Here is a 16675-nt window from a genome sequence, read left to right as displayed (position 1 = left end):
ATATAAACACAGATTAATGAACTGACACAGTACATATAAACACAGTGTAATGAACTGACACAGTACAATATAAACAAGATTAATGAACTGACACAGTACAATATAAACAAAATGTAATGAACTGACACAGTACAATAAAAACACAGAGTAATGAACTGACACAGTACAATATAAACACAATGTAATGAACTGACACAGTACAGTATAAACACAGAGTAATGAACTGACACAGTACAATAAAAACACAGAGGAATGAACTGAGACAGTACAATATAAACACAGATTAATGAACTGACACAGTACAATATAAACACAGAACAATGAACTGACACAGTACAATAAAAACACAGAGTCATGAACTGACACACAACGTAAACATAGAGTAATGAACTGACACAGCATAATATTAAGACAGAGTAATGAAATGACACAGTGCAGTAATAACATAGATTAATTCACAAACACATTGCAATATGCACAAAGAGCAATGAACTGACACGGCACAACAGACACACAGAGAGTAATGAACTGACACAGTGCAACATAAACACAGAGTAATGAACTGACAAAGTGCAATATAAACACAGAGTAATGAACTAACACAGTGCGATATAAACACATGAGCAAAGAACTGACACAGTACAATATAAACACACTGTAATGAACTGACAAAGTAAAATAAAAACAGAGAGTAGTGAAGAGGCACAGTACAATATAAACACAGAGTAATGAACTGACACAGTACAATATAAGCACAGTGTAATGAACTGAAACTGTACAATATAAAGACAGAGTAATGAACTGACACAGTACAATAAAAACACAGAGTAATGAGCTGACACAGTACAATATAAGCACAGAGAAATGAACTGACACAGTACAATATAAACACAGAGTAATGAACTGACACAGTACAATATAAAGACAGAGTAATGAACTGACACAGTACAATATAAACACAATGTAATGAACTGAAACAGTACAATATAAACACAGATTAATGAACTGACACAGTACAATATAAACAAAATGTAAAGAACTGACACAGTACAATATAAAAACAGAGTAATGAACTGACACAGTACAATATAAAAACAGAGTCATGAACGGACACAGTACAATATAAACACAGAGTAATGAACTGACACAGTACAATATAAACACAGATTAATGAACTGACACAGTACAATATAAACAAAATGTAAAGAACTGACACAGTACAATATAAACACAGAGTAATGAACTGACAAGGTACAATATAAACACAATGTAATGAACAGACACAGTACAATAAAAACACAGAGTAATGAACTGACACGGTACAATATAAACACAATGTAATGAACAGACACAGTACAATATAAACACAGAGTAATGAACTGACACGGTACAATATAAACACAATGTAATGAACAGACACAGTACAATATAAACACAGAGTAATGAACTGACACAGTACAATATAAACACAGAGAAATGAACTGACACAGTACAATATAAACACAGAGTAATGAACTGACACAGTACAATATAAACACAGAGTAATGAACTGACACAGTACAATATAAACACAATGTAATGAACTGACACAGTACAATATAAACACAGATTAATGAACTGACACAGTACAATATAAACAAAATGTAAAGAAATGACACAGTACAATATAAACACAGAGTAATGAACTGACACAGTACAATATAAACACAATGTAATGAACAGACACAGTACAATAAAAACACAGAGTAATGAACTGACACAGTACAATATAAACACAATGTAATGAACTGACACAGTACAATATAAACACAGAGTAATAAACTGACACATGACAATATAAACACAGGGTAATGAACTGACACAGTACAATATAAACACAGATTAATGAACTGACACACTACAATATAAAGGCAGCGTAAATAACTGACACTGTACAATATAAATACAGAGTAATGAACTGACACAGTACAACATAAACAAAGAGTAATGAACTGACACAGTACAATATAAACACAGAGTAATGAACTGACACAGTACAATATAAACACAGATTAATGAACTGACACAGTACATGTAAACACAGTGTAATGAACTGACACAGTACAATATAAACACAGATTAATGAACTGACACAGTACAATATAAACAAAATGTAATGAACTGACACAGTACAATATAAACACAGAGTAATGAACTGGCACAATACAATATAAACACAGAGTAATGAACTGACACAGTACAATAAAAACACAGAGTAATGAACTGACACAGTACAATATAAACACAATGTAATGAACTGACACAGTACAGTATAAACACAGAGTAATGAACTGACACAGTACAATAAAAACACAGAGGAATGAACTGAGACAGTACAATATAAACACAGATTAATGAACTGACACAGTGCAATATAAACACAGAACAATGAACTGACACAGTACAATAAAAACACAGAGTCATGAACTGACACACAACGTAAACATAGAGTAATGAACTGACACAGCATAATATTAAGACAGAGTAATGAAATGACACAGTGCAGTAATAACATAGATCAATTCACAAACACATTGCAATATGCACAAAGAGCAATGAACTGACACGGCACAACAGACACACAGAGAGTAATGAACTGACACAGTGCAACATAAACACAGAGTAATGAACTGACAAAGTGCAATATAAACACAGAGTAATGAACTAACACAGTGCGATATAAACACATGAGCAAAGAACTGACACAGTACAATATAAACACAGAGTAATGAACTGACACAGTACAATATAAGCACAGTGTAATGAACTGAAACTGTACAATATAAAGACAGAGTAATGAACTGACACAGTACAATAAAAACACAGAGTAATGAGCTGACACAGTACAATATAAGCACAGAGAAATGAACTGACACAGTACAATATAAACACAGAGTAATGAACTGACACAGTACAATATAAACACAGAGTAATGAACTGACACAGTACAATATAAACACAATGTAATGAACTGAAATAGTACAATATAAACACAGATTAATGAACTGACACAGTACAATATAAACAAAATGTAAAGAACTGACACAGTATAATATAAAAACAGAGTAATGAACTGACACAGTACAATATAAAAACAGAGTCATGAACGGACACAGTACAATATAAACACAGAGTAATGAACTGACACAGTACAATATAAACACAGATTAATGAACTGACACAGTACAATATAAACAAAATGTAAAGAACTGACACAGTACAATATAAACACAGAGTAATGAACTGACAAGGTACAATATAAACACAATGTAATGAACAGACACAGTACAATAAAAACACAGAGTAATGAACTGACACGGTACAATATAAACGCAATGTAATGAACAGACACAGTACAATATAAACACAGAGTAATGAACTGACACAGTACAATATAAACACAGAGAAATGAACTGACACAGTACAATATAAACACAGAGTAATGAACTGACACAGTACAATATAAACACAGAGTAATGAACTGACACAGTACAATATAAACACAATGTAATGAACTGACACAGTACAATATAAACACAGATTAATGAACTTACACAGTACAATATAAACAAAATGTAAAGAAATGACACAGTACAATATAAACACAGAGTAATGAACTGACACAGTACAATATAAACACAATGTAATGAACAGACACAGTACAATAAAAACACAGAGTAATGAACTGACACAGTACAATATAAACACAATGTATTGAACTGACACAGTACAATATAAACACAGAGTAATAAACTGACACATGACAATATAAACACAGGGTAATGAACTGACACAGTACAATATAAAAACAGATTAATGAACTGACACACTACAATATAAAGGCAGCGTAAATAACTGACACTGTACAATATAAATACAGAGTAATGAACTGACACAGTACAACATAAACAAAGAGTAATGAACTGACACAGTACAATATAAACACAGAGTAATGAACTGACACAGTACAATATAAACACAGATTAATGAAATGACACAGTACATATAAACACAGTGTAATGAACTGACACAGTACAATATAAACACAGATTAATGAACTGACACAGTACAATATAAACAAAATGTAATGAACTGACACAGTACAATATAAACACAGAGTAATGAACTGGCACAATACAATATAAACACAGAGTAATGAACTGACACAGTACAATAAAAACACAGAGTAATGAACTGACACAGTACAATATAAACACAATGTAATGAACTGACACAGTACAGTATAAACACAGAGTAATGAACTGACACAGTACAATAAAAACACAGAGGAATGAACTGAGACAGTACAATATAAACACAGATTAATGAACTGACACAGTACAATATAAACACAGAACAATGAACTGACACAGTACAATAAAAACACAGAGTCATGAACTGACACACAACGTAAACATAGAGTAATGAACTGACACAGCATAATATTAAGACAGAGTAATGAAATGACACAGTGCAGTAATAACATAGATCAATTCACAAACACATTGCAATATGCACAAAGAGCAATGAACTGACACGGCACAACAGACACACAGAGAGTAATGAACTGACACAGTGCAACATAAACACAGAGTAATGAACTGACAAAGTGCAATATAAACACAGAGTAATGAACTAACACAGTGCGATATAAACACATGAGCAAAGAACTGACAAAGTACAATATAAACACACTGTAATGAACTGACAAAGTAAAATAAAAACAGAGAGTAGTGAAGAGGCACAGTACAATATAAACACAGAGTAATGAACTGACACAGTACAATATAAGCACAGTGTAATGAACTGAAACTGTACAATATAAAGACAGAGTAATGAACTGACACAGTACAATAAAAACACAGAGTAATGAGCTGACACAGTACAATATAAGCACAGAGAAATGAACTGACACAGTACAATATAAACACAGAGTAATGAACTGACACAGTACAATATAAACACAATGTAATGAACTGAAATAGTACAATATAAACACAGATTAATGAACTGACACAGTACAATATAAACAAAATGTAAAGAACTGACACAGTACAATATAAAAACAGAGTAATGAACTGACACAGTACAATATAAAAACAGAGTCATGAACGGACACAGTACAATATAAACACAGAGTAATGAACTGACACAGTACAATATAAACACAGATTAATGAACTGACACAGTACAATATAAACAAAATGTAAAGAACTGACACAGTACAATATAAACACAGAGTAATGAACTGACAAGGTACAATATAAACACAATGTAATGAACAGACACAGTACAATAAAAACACAGAGTAATGAACTGACACGGTACAATATAAACACAATGTAATGAACAGACACAGTACAATATAAACACAGAGTAATGAACTGACACAGTACAATATAAACACAGAGAAATGAACTGACACAGTACAATATAAACACAGAGTAATGAACTGACACAGTACAATATAAACATAGAGTAATGAACTGACACAGTACAATATAAACACAATGTAATGAACTGACACAGTACAATATAAACACAGATTAATGAACTGACACAGTACAATATAAACAAAATGTAAAGAAATGACACAGTACAATATAAACACAGAGTAATGAACTGACACAGTACAATATAAACACAATGTAATGAACAGACACAGTACAATAAAAACACAGAGTAATGAACTGACACAGTACAATATAAACACAATGTAATGAACTGACACAGTACAATATAAACACAGAGTAATAAACTGACACATGACAATATAAACACAGGGTAATGAACTGACACAGTACAATATAAACACAGATTAATGAACTGACACACTACAATATAAAGGCAGCGTAAATAACTGACACTGTACAATATAAATACAGAGTAATGAACTGACACAGTACAACATAAACAAAGAGTAATGAACTGACACAGTACAATATAAACACAGAGTAATGAACTGACACAGTACAATATAAACACAGATTAATGAACTGACACAGTACATATAAACTGTGTAATGAACTGACACAGTACAATATAAACACAGATTATGAACTGACACAGTACAATATAAACAAAATGTAATGAACTGACACAGTACAATATAAACACAGAGTAATGAACTGACACAATACAATATAAACACAGAGTAATGAACTGACACAGTACAATAAAAACACAGAGTAATGAACTGACACAGTACAATATAAACACAATGTAATGAACTGACACAGTACAGTATAAACACAGAGTAATGAACTGACACAGTACAATAAAAACACAGAGGAATGAACTGAGACAGTACAATATAAACACAGATTAATGAACTGACACAGTACAATATAAACACAGAACAATGAACTGACACAGTACAATAAAAACACAGAGTCATGAACTGACACACAACGTAAACATAGAGTAATGAACTGACACAGCATAATATTAAGACAGAGTAATGAAATGACACAGTGCAGTAATAACATAGATCAATTCACAAACACATTGCAATATGCACAAAGAGCAATGAACTGACACGGCACAACAGACACACAGAGTAATGAACTGACACAGTGCAACATAAACACAGAGTAATGAACTGACAAAGTGCAATATAAACACAGAGTAATGAACTAACACAGTGCGATATAAACACATGAGCAAAGAACTGACACAGTACAATATAAACACACTGTAATGAACTGACAAAGTAAAATAATAACACAGAGTAGTGAAGAGGCACAGTACAATATAAACACAGAGTAATGAACTGACACAGTACAATATAAGCACAGTGTAATGAACTGAAACTGTACAATATAAAGACAGAGTAATGAACTGACACAGTACAATAAAAACACAGAGTAATGAGCTGACACAGAACAATATAAGCACAGAGAAATGAACTGACACAGTACAATATAAACACAGAGTAATGAACTGACACAGTACAATATAAGCACAGAGTAATGAACTGACACAGTACAATATAAACACAATGTAATGAACTGAAATAGTACAATATAAACACAGATTAATGAACTGACACAGTACAATATAAACAAAATGTAAAGAACTGACACAGTACAATATAAAAACAGAGTAATGAACTGACACAGTACAATATAAACACAATGTAATGAACTGACACAGTACAATATAAACACAGAGTAATGAACTGACACAGTACAATATAAACACAGGGTAATGAACTGACACAGTACAATATAAACACAGATTAATGAACTGACACATTACAATATAAATGCAGCGTAAATAACTGACACAGTACAATATAAATACAGAGTAATGAACTGACACAGTACAACATAAACAAAGAGTAATGAACTGAGACAGTACAATATAGACACAGAGTAATGAACTGACACAGTACAATAAAAACACAGAGTAATGAACTGACACAGTACAATATAAAAACAGAGTCATGAACGGACACAGTACAATATAAACACAGAGTAATGAACTGACACAGTACAATATAAACACAGGGTAATGAACTGACACAGTACAATATAAACACAGTGTAATAAACTGACACAGTACAATATAAACACAGAGTAGTGAAGAGACACAGTACAAAATAAACACAAAGTAATGAACTGACACAGTACAATATGAACAAAGAGTCATGAAGTGACACAGTACAGTACACACACAATGTAATGAACTGACACAGCACGATATAAACACAGAGTAATGAACTGACACAGTACAATATAAACACAGAGCAATGAAGTGACACAGTACAATATAAACACAATGTAATGAACTGAGACTGTACAATAAAAACACAGAGTCATGAACTGACACACAACGTAAACGTCGAGTAATGAACTGACACAGCATAATATTAAGACAGAGTAATGAACTGACACAGTGCAGTAATAACATAGATCAATTCACAAACACATTGCAATATGCACAAAGAGCAATGAACTGACACGGCACAACAGACACACAGAGAGTAATGAACTGACACAGTGCAATATAAACACAGAGTAATGAACTGACAAAGTGCAATATAAACACAGAGTAATGAAATGACAAGGTACAATATAAACACAATGTAATGAACAGACACAGTACAATAAAAACACAGAGTAATGAACTGACACGGTACAATATAAACACAATGTAATGAACAGACACAGTACAATATAAACACAGAGTAATGAACTGACACAGTACAATATAAACACAGAGAAATGAACTGACACAGTACAATATAAACACAGAGTAATGAACTGACACAGTACAATATAAACACAGAGTAATGAACTGACACAGTACAATATAAACACAATGTAATGAACTGACACAGTACAATATAAACACAGATTAATGAACTGACACAGTACAATATAAACAAAATGTAAAGAAATGACAAAGTACAATATAAACACAGAGTAATGAACTGACACAGTACAATATAAACACAATGTAATGAACAGACACAGTACAATAAAAACACAGAGTAATGAACTGACACAGTACAATATAAACACAATGTAATGAACTGACACAGTACAATATAAACACAGAGTAATAAACTGACACATGACAATATAAACACAGGGTAATGAACTGACACAGTACAATATAAACACAGATTAATGAACTGACACACTACAATATAAAGGCAGCGTAAATAACTGACACTGTACAATATAAATACAGAGTAATGAACTGACACAGTACAACATAAACAAAGAGTAATGAACTGACACAGTACAATATAAACACAGATTAATGAACTGACACAGTACATATAAACACAGTGTAATGAACTGACACAGTACAATATAAACACAGATTAATGAACTGACACAGTATAATATAAACAAAATGTAATGAACTGACACAGTACAATATAAACACAGAGTAATGAACTGACACAATACAATATAAACACAGAGTAATGAACTGACACAGTACAATAAAAACACAGAGTAATGAACTGACACAGTACAATATAAACACAATGTAATGAACTGACACAGTACAGTATAAACACAGAGTAATGAACTGACACAGTACAATAAAAACACAGAGGAATGAACTGAGACAGTACAATATAAACACAGATTAATGAACTGACACAGTACAATATAAACACAGAACAATGAACTGACACAGTACAATAAAAACACAGAGTCATGAACTGACACACAACGTAAACACAGAGGAATGAACTGAGACAGTACAATATAAACACAGATTAATGAACTGACACAGTACAATATAAACACAGAACAATGAACTGACACAGTACAATAAAAACACAGAGTCATGAACTGACACACAACGTAAACATAGAGTAATGAACTGACACAGCATAATATTAAGACAGAGTAATGAAATGACACAATGCAGTAATAACATAGATCAATTCACAAACACATTGCAATATGCACAAAGAGCAATGAACTGACACGGCACAACAGACACACAGAGTAATGAACTGACACAGTGCAACATAAACACAGAGTAATGAACTGACAAAGTGCAATATAAACACAGAGTAATGAACTAACACAGTGCGATATAAACACATGAGCAAAGAACTGACACAGTACAATATAAACACACTGTAATGAACTGACAAAGTAAAATAAAAACACAGAGTAGTGAAGAGGCACAGTACAATATAAACACAGAGTAATGAACTGACACAGTACAATATAAGCACAGTGTAATGAACTGACACAGTACAATATAAACACAGAGTAATGAACTGACACAGTACAATATAAACACAATGTAATGAACTGAAATAGTACAATATAAACACAGATTAATGAACTGACACAGTACAATATAAACAAAATGTAAAGAACTGACACAGTACAATATAAAAACAGAGTAATGAACTGACACAGTACAATATAAGCACAGTGTAATGAACTGAAACTGTACAATATAAAGACAGAGTAATGAACTGACACAGTACAATAAAAACACAGAGTAATGAGCTGACACAGAACAATATAAGCACAGAGAAATGAACTGACACAGTACAATATAAACACAGAGTAATGAACTGACACAGTACAATATAAACACAGAGTAATGAACTGACACAGTACAATATAAACACAATGTAATGAACTGAAATAGTACAATATAAACACAGATTAATGAACTGACACAGTACAATATAAACAAAATGTAAAGAACTGACACAGTACAATATAAAAACAGAGTAATGAACTGACACAGTACAATATAAACACAATGTAATGAACTGACACAGTACAATATAAACACAGAGTAATGAACTGACACAGTACAATATAAACACAGGGTAATGAACTGACACAGTACAATATAAACACAGATTAATGAACTGACACATTACAATATAAATGCAGCGTAAATAACTGACACAGTACAATATAAATACAGAGTAATGAACTGACACAGTACAACATAAACAAAGAGTAATGAACTGAGACAGTACAATATAGACACAGAGTAATGAACTGACACAGTACAATAAAAACACAGAGTAATGAACTGACACAGTACAATATAAAAACAGAGTCATGAACGGACACAGTACAATATAAACACAGAGTAATGAACTGACGCAGTACAATATAAACACAGAGTAATGAACTGACACAGTACAATATAAACACAGTGTAATAAACTGACACAGTACAATATAAACACAGAGTAGTGAAGAGACACAGTACAAAATAAACACAAAGTAATGAACTGACACAGTACAATATGAACAAAGAGTCATGAAGTGACACAGTACAGTACACACAAAATGTAATGAACTGACACAGCACGATATAAACACAGAGTAATGAACTGACACAGTACAATATAAACACAGAGCAATGAAGTGACACAGTACAATATAAACACAATGTAATGAACTGAGACTGTACAATAAAAACACAGAGTCATGAACTGACACACAACGTAAACGTCGAGTAATGAACTGACACAGCATAATATTAAGACAGAGTAATGAACTGACACAGTGCAGTAATAACATAGATCAATTCACAAACACATTGCAATATGCACAAAGAGCAATGAACTGACACGGCACAACAGACACACAGAGAGTAATGAACTGACACAGTGCAATATAAATACAGAGTAATGAACTGACAAAGTGCAATATAAACACAGAGTAATGAACTAACACAGTGCGATATAAACACAGAGCAAAGAACTGACACAGTACAATATAAACACACTGTAATGAACTGACACAGTAAAATAAAAACACAGAGTAGCGAAGAGGCACAGTACAATATAAACACAGAGTAATGAACTGACACAGTACAATATAAGCACAGTGTAATGAACTGAAACTGTACAATATAAACACAGAGTAATGAACTGACACAGTACAATAAAAACACAGAGTAATGAACTGACAAAGTATAATATAAACACAGAGAAATGAACTGACACAGTACAATATAAACACAGAGTAATGAACTGACACAGTACAATATAAACACAGAGTAATGAACTGACACAGTACAATATAAACACAGATTAATGAACTGACACAGTGCAATATAAACAAAATGTAAAGAACTGACACAGTACAATATAAACACAGAGTAATGAACTGACACAGTACAATATAAACACAATGTAATGAACAGACACAGTAGAATAAAAACACAGAGTAATGAACTGACACAGTACAATATAAACACAGATTAATGAACTGACACAGTACAATATAAACAAAATGTAAAGAACTGACACAGTACAATATAAACACAGAGCAATGAACTGACACAGTACAATATAAACACAATGTAATGAACAGACACAGTACAATAAAAACACAGAGTAATGAACTGACACAGTACAATATAAACACACAGTAATGAACTGACACAGTACAATATAAACACAGAGTAATGAACTGACAAGGTACAATATAAACACAATGTAATGAACAGACACAGTACAATAAAAACACAGAGTAATGAACTGACACGGTACAATATAAACACAATGTAATGAACTGACACAGTACAATATAAACACAGAGTAATGAACTGACACAGTACAATATAAACACAGAGAAATGAACTGACACAGTACAATATAAACACAGAGTAATGAACTGACACAGTACAATATAAACACAGAGTAATGAACTGACACAGTACAATATAAACACAATGTAAAGAACTGACACAGTACAATATAAACACAGATTAATGAACTGACACAGTACAATATAACAAAATGTAAAGAACTGACACAGTACAATATAAACACAGAGTAATGAACTGACACAGTACAATATAAACACAATGTAATGAACAGACACAGTACAATAAAATCACAGAGTAATGAACTGACACAGTACAATATAAACACAGAGTAATAAACTGACACATGACAATATAAACACAGGGTAATGAACTGACACAGTACAATATAAACACAGATTAATGAACTGACACACTACAATATAAAGCAGCGTAAATAACTGACACTGTACAATATAAATACAGAGTAATGAACTGACACAGTACAACATAAACAAAGAGTAATGAACTGACACAGTACAATATAAATACAGAGTAATGAACTGACACAGTACAATATAAAAACAGAGTAATGAACTGACACAGTACAATATAAACACAGTGTAATAAACTGACAAAGTACAATATAAACACAGAGTAGTGAAGAGACACAGTACAAAATAAACACAAAGTAATGAACTGACACAGTACAATATGAACAAAGAGTCATGAAGTGACACAGTACAGTACACACACAATGTAATGAACTGACACAGCACGATATAAACACAGAGCAATGAACTGACACAGTACAATATAAACACAGAGCAATGAAGTGACACAGTACATTATAAACACAGATTAATGAACTGAGACTGTACAATATAAACACAGAGTCATGAACTGACACACAACGTAAACGTCGAGTAATGAACAGACACAGCATAATATTAAGACAGAGTAATGAACTGACACAGTGCAGTAATAACATAGATGAATTAACAAACACATTGCAATATGCACAAAGAGCAATGAACTGACACGGCACAACAGACACACAGAGAGTAATGAACTGACACAGTGCAATATAAACACAGAGTAATGAACTGACAAAGTGCAATATAAACACAGAGTAATGAACTAACACAGTAAAATAAAAACACAGAGTAGCGAAGAGGCACAGTACAATATAAACACAGAGTAATGAACTGACACAGTACAATATAAGCACAGTGTAATGAACTGAAACTGTACAATGTAAACACAGAGTAATGAACTGACACAGTACAATAAAAACACAGAGTAATGAACTGACACAGTATAATATAAACACAGAGTAATGAACTGACACAGTACAATATAAACACAGAGTAATGAACTGACACAGTACAATATAAACACAGATTAATGAACTGACACAGTACAATATAAACAAAATGTAAAGAACTGACACAGTACAATATAAACACAGAGTAATGAACTGACACAGTACAATATAAACACAATGTAATGAACAGACACAGTAGAATAAAAACACAGAGTAATGAACTGACACAGTACAATATAAACACAGATTAATGAACTGACACAGTACAATATAAACAAAAATGTAAAGAACTGACACAGTACAATATAAACACAGAGCAATGAACTGACACAGTACAATATAAAACACAATGTAATGAACAGACACAGTACAATAAAAACACAGAGTAATGAACTGACACAGTACAATATAAACACAAAGTAATGAACTGACACAGTACAATATAAACACAGAGTAATGAACTGACACAGTACAATATAAACACAAGGTAATGACTGACACAGTACAATATAAACACAGATTAATGAACTGACACAGTACAATATAAACACAGCGTAAATACTGACACAGTACAATATAAATACAGAGTAATGAACTGACACAGTACAACATAAACAAAGAGTAATGAACTGACACGGTACAATATAAACACAATGTAATGAACTGACACAGTACAATATAAATACAGAGTAATGAAACTGACACAGTACAATAACAATACACAGAGTAATGAACTGACACAGTACAATAAAAACACAGAGAAATGAACTGACACAGTACAATATAAACACAGAGTAATGAACTGACACAGTACAATAAAAACACAGAGTAATGAACTGACACAGTACAATATAAACACAGATTAATGAACTGACACAGTGCAATATAAACAAAATGTAAAGAACTGACACAGTACAATATAAACACAGAGTAATGAACTGACACAGTACAATATAAACACAATGTAATGAACAGACACAGTAGAATAAAAACACAGAGTAATGAACTGACACAGTACAATATAAACACAGATTAATGAACTGACACAGTACAATATAAACAAAATGTAAAGAACTGACACAGTACAATATAAACACAGAGCAATGAACTGACACAGTACAATATAAACACAATGTAATGAACAGACACAGTACAATAAAAACACAGAGTAATGAACTGACACAGTACAATATAAACACAAAGTAATGAACTGACACAGTACAATATAAACACAGAGTAATGAACTGACAAGGTACAATATAAACACAATGTAATGAACAGACACAGTACAATAAAAACACAGAGTAATGAACTGACACGGTACAATATAAACACAATGTAATGAACTGACACAGTACAATATAAACACAGAGTAATGAACTGACACAGTACAATATAAACACAGAGAAATGAACTGACACAGTACAATATAAACACAGAGTAATGAACTGACACAGTACAATATAAACACAGAGTAATGAACTGACACAGTACAATATAAACACAATGTAAAGAACTGACACAGTACAATATAAACACAGATTAATGAACTGACACAGTACAATATAAACAAAATGTAAAGAACTGACACAGTACAATATAAACACAGAGTAATGAACTGACACAGTACAATATAAACACAATGTAATGAACAGACACAGTACAATAAAATCACAGAGTAATGAACTGACACAGTACAATATAAACACAGAGTAATAAACTGACACATGACAATATAAACACAGGGTAATGAACTGACACAGTACAATATAAACACAGATTAATGAACTGACACACTACAATATAAAGGCAGCGTAAATAACTGACACTGTACAATATAAATACAGAGTAATGAACTGACACAGTACAACATAAACAAAGAGTAATGAACTGACACAGTACAATATAAATACAGAGTAATGAACTGACACAGTACAATATAAAAACAGAGTAATGAACTGACACAGTACAATATAAACACAGTGTAATAAACTGACAAAGTACAATATAAACACAGAGTAGTGAAGAGACACAGTACAAAATAAACACAAAGTAATGAACTGACACAGTACAATATGAACAAAGAGTCATGAAGTGACACAGTACAGTACACACACAATGTAATGAACTGACACAGCACGATATAAACACAGAGCAATGAACTGACACAGTACAATATAAACACAGAGCAATGAAGTGACACAGTACATTATAAACACAGATTAATGAACTGAGACTGTACAATATAAACACAGAGTCATGAACTGACACACAACGTAAACGTCGAGTAATGAACAGACACAGCATAATATTAAGACAGAGTAATGAACTGACACAGTGCAGTAATAACATAGATGAATTAACAAACACATTGCAATATGCACAAAGAGCAATGAACTGACACGGCACAACAGACACACAGAGAGTAATGAACTGACACAGTGCAATATAAACACAGAGTAATGAACTGACAAAGTGCAATATAAACACAGAGTAATGAACTAACACAGTAAAATAAAAACACAGAGTAGCGAAGAGGCACAGTACAATATAAACACAGAGTAATGAACTGACACAGTACAATATAAGCACAGTGTAATGAACTGAAACTGTACAATGTAAACACAGAGTAATGAACTGACACAGTACAATAAAAACACAGAGTAATGAACTGACACAGTATAATATAAACACAGAGTAATGAACTGACACAGTACAATATAAACACAGAGTAATGAACTGACACAGTACAATATAAACACAGATTAATGAACTGACACAGTACAATATAAACAAAATGTAAAGAACTGACACAGTACAATATAAACACAGAGTAATGAACTGACACAGTACAATATAAACACAATGTAATGAACAGACACAGTAGAATAAAAACACAGAGTAATGAACTGACACAGTACAATATAAACACAGATTAATGAACTGACACAGTACAATATAAACAAAATGTAAAGAACTGACACAGTACAATATAAACACAGAGCAATGAACTGACACAGTACAATATAAACACAATGTAATGAACAGACACAGTACAATAAAAACACAGAGTAATGAACTGACACAGTACAATATAAACACAAAGTAATGAACTGACACAGTACAATATAAACACAGAGTAATGAACTGACACAGTACAATATAAACACAAGGTAATGAACTGACACAGTACAATATAAACACAGATTAATGAACTGACACAGTACAATATAAACACAGCGTAAATAACTGACACAGTACA

Source organism: Carcharodon carcharias, chromosome 5 (genome assembly GCF_017639515.1).
Source record: "Carcharodon carcharias isolate sCarCar2 chromosome 5, sCarCar2.pri, whole genome shotgun sequence".
Classification (NCBI taxonomy): Eukaryota; Metazoa; Chordata; class Chondrichthyes; order Lamniformes; family Lamnidae; genus Carcharodon; species Carcharodon carcharias.
Note: the sequence above shows the minus strand (reverse complement) of the source record.